Genomic DNA, 3709 nt, shown 5'->3' on the forward strand with positions numbered 1-3709 from the left:
ATTAATGGACTTATTAGATTCATTATGGATATAAGCAACCATATTAAATTAATATTAATAAGTAGCTTACGATTGACTATAATTTTTAATAATGTTCAACTTGTTTGGTGGGAAATAATCCAAAACATAAAGAAGCTCCAGCTATGGGCCACGCAATTTAGGACTATCTAATAATAAAGAAAAGATTTGGCCTACTCTTATTCCTTCTTCTTATTCTTTATTTATAATGTAATAATTTCCTAACGTCCCATCTGACTTACGCCGCCCTAATATAATCATAGATCATTTACCTTGGGATATGTATAATCATAAATTTATTTCTTATGTATCCCGAGGCAAATGATCTACGGTTTTGTGATGGGGGTGTCATATTATCATGACTCATATTTATATTCTTGCTCAACAGTATGGCGGGAATCGTGTTGAATAATCCAATCATAACCTGCACTAGTGCATTGTTTATTTGTGGAAATAAATTTCACAAAATTAATTAATTTTCGACTACCAACTACACCAGAAATTAATTCAAAATTAGAAAACTTGTGTTATTCAATTATATTGTTACATAAGGTCAACTTTTCACTTGGTATTATTAATAATTATTTTTTTTAATCAATAATTGTCACCTTGATGATCATCATTAATTGTTTAGTCAAATTGTTCAACATGGTATCTATGGGGCTCTACATAGGCATGGACGAAGCCAGGATTTTCTTTTAAGGGGCAAAGTATAGTTAATGATAAGGTGGAAGAGGTTGAAATCAACTGATTTTACGAAGAAAATTAAGGGTTTTTTATTGTTTAAATCACCCAAAAAAAATTGACGGAAAACACCGTCAAAGGGGGCATATCATCGATTTGAAAACATAGAGATATCTGAAATATTCACTAACATGTAAAGGGGTGTCTAAATCATCTAAAAAGTTGAGGGGTACGCAAAAATAAGGGTATCTCAAGAGTGTCAAGGGGGATACAATTAGGAAGAAGCCAAACTCAAATAAATTTAAAAAAAACACATGAATTGAAGTTAACATAAAGGATGCACTAAATTGCAAGTTCAATGACTTTTGATTTGCTTGGATTTATTATTTATTGTATTTTTTTTTTTTTTTTATACAATTTTACTAAGTAAAATGAAATACAATCAAACTAAGTGACAGGGGTTCAAATTCTCTCTCATTTCCTAGGTAGTTCATTTTCTAATCTGGTGATCTTCTTTTCTAATCTATCACCATCTTGTTAACTCGAGATTGCAGTTTAGCAACCAGGTCATTACAATTTTGTCAGAGTGATAAGATTTAGGATAAAAACTTGCATACATTTACTTCTGAAAATGATTTTTTTTATATAATGGTGATTGATATTTGATTTTAGTGGGTTTGGTCAGGTTGGAGTTGTCTTTTACTCTTCAAGTTACAATCATTTGATGTTTTCTTATAAGATTTGACCTTATCAAGACAATTTAATATATGTCTTAATGTGCATGTGTTAGTGAGATTCCCTCTTCATCAGACTTCTCAAGTATACATTGCCAACTTACATTATCGTTTTAGGTTATTTGCAATGCACGCAACCGTTGTTTTGACTTTTTGATGGAATATCCAAGACGATCTTAAATCCATTGCCAAGTTTTGATGATGGCTGTTTCCTTGTAATCAAGCTCGCTAAAGGATTGAGCAATCATGTTGTGAAAAAAATCAGGACCATTGACGATAATGAAAACATGTTTATTACTAGGAAAATGTTAGAGTGAATGCATAAGACACTGTGTTTGACACTATATTAACATGATACAAGTAAAGTTTTATGCATACCTTCACGTCAGCTCAATGTCGAATGCAATGTCCAGCCTAATCACCCTAGGGCAATTCTTGTTGCTATTATTGCATAAATTTAGTATTGTCAAGTTGGTTCAGGTCAATCAGTCTTATCCGGTTACTTGTGCCTATTTTGTAATTTTTGTTAATAACTAATTTTTTATCACTTTTTTTCTCAAAAAATACTATTAAAAATATCTATATTACATTTTAAAGATCTAACAATGTTATCTAAAACCAATATAATATTTTATTCGGAGCATACTAGAATGCTTTGGATTCCAGTCACAAACTACAACCCAATATTACCATATCAGATCAAACCAGATATTATGTTTGACACAATCCATTGGCAGTCCTATAAATCATTAAAAAGTGATTTTTTTTTAATATAAAAAAAAAAAAAAAAAAAGTCATCATACCATAAACTCGCCAAGTGGCATACTCAAATGACTTATGACGTGGATAAATTTGGATAACATAGATGCATACACCTTAGGATACACGGTTTCAATGCAATTGTGTATCCCGAGTAATTCAGATCTACGGTATTCGAACTTGTCACGTCATAGAATCATTTGAGTATGCCACCTGGTGAGTTATATTATCACTGACTCAAAAAATAATTGACAGTCCTGGAGATAGAGTCAACTCGCTCTTTGTGTATTTGCATTCCTATTGGACGACAGCAACAATTATGGTTGCCAGAGGACAAACTTGAAAGATTTAGACTCAATGGGACCCACTTAAGAAATCAAAGTGACGGTACGTACAGAAACTCCGGAATCTCACGTGCAAGCCCCACGTGTCCCACTGGTCTGTCTGTAGTAGTTATCTATATAAGATTCATCTCCTGAAATTAAAAAAAACGCGGAGCGTGTCCACCACGAGCTCAACACCCGTACATCTATAAAATAATTTAATATTATTTATTATATAATATTAAGCGAAAACTGCCAATCAAAGATTCATTTTTAAACATTATCTCTTAAATAATTCTCAACTTGTTTGGTGCCTCTGCCCCCAATTAATTATCAATAAAAATCAATTAAAGAATTAACATTTAAAAACAATAACTTATATTACAAGAAGCATAAAATGTAGTGGGCTTTTTGGCATACCCCTCATTAAGAAGAGGAATCAGAACTTAATTAAATAATTTTTTTTATTTGGTTACATTTATGGTTAAATCCTTTTTTTTTTCTTTATTTCTTTGTCCTCTAAAAAAGTAAATATGTATTAAAATAAAAAAATAATGTAAATCCAATAAAGGGTCATTCTCTTTAGATTACAAATAATAAATTCTAAAGTTAGTGAGACCTATTTAATCTCTCCAAATCATACAACTTGGTTCAATTTGCGTAAATAAAGTGGATTTTTTTCCTTTTAATATATATCTTCATTTGGATGACGTATAATGCATGCATTTGTATCTAGGTTAAATTTATTTATTTTTTTCTTTTCAAAAGTTGAATGAGATTAGCTAAGAAAAACATTGTCTTGACCACAAGTCAATGACAATTTGATTTGGTAAAGATGTCAAACTTCCATTTGGGCGACTCTATCGTGGAGACATGATTTTTCATTCTAATACTTAATACATGAACCTACTATATACAAAGGTTTGGTTTAGATTAGACTTCTTATCAAGTATCGCATATTTGTTTATTGTTGTGAATATCCTAGGGTATAAGGGATATCTAGTAGGGGTGCAATTTGGTTCGGGTTAGTTCGATTTAGAGCAAAATCAAAATCGAATCGATCAACGTCGATTCTATTTTATGAGAATCAAAATCAAACCGAATTGATCTAGAACCGAACTAGTCCAAATTGAACTTAACTCGGTTTGGTTCGGTTCGGTTCGGTTCCACGGATTGTCAAGAGATTCACTC

The sequence above is a fragment of the Akebia trifoliata genome, chromosome 1, assembly GCF_017979445.1.
Source record: "Akebia trifoliata isolate Shusen 1 chromosome 1, ASM1797944v1, whole genome shotgun sequence".
NCBI lineage: Eukaryota > Viridiplantae > Streptophyta > Magnoliopsida > Ranunculales > Lardizabalaceae > Akebia > Akebia trifoliata.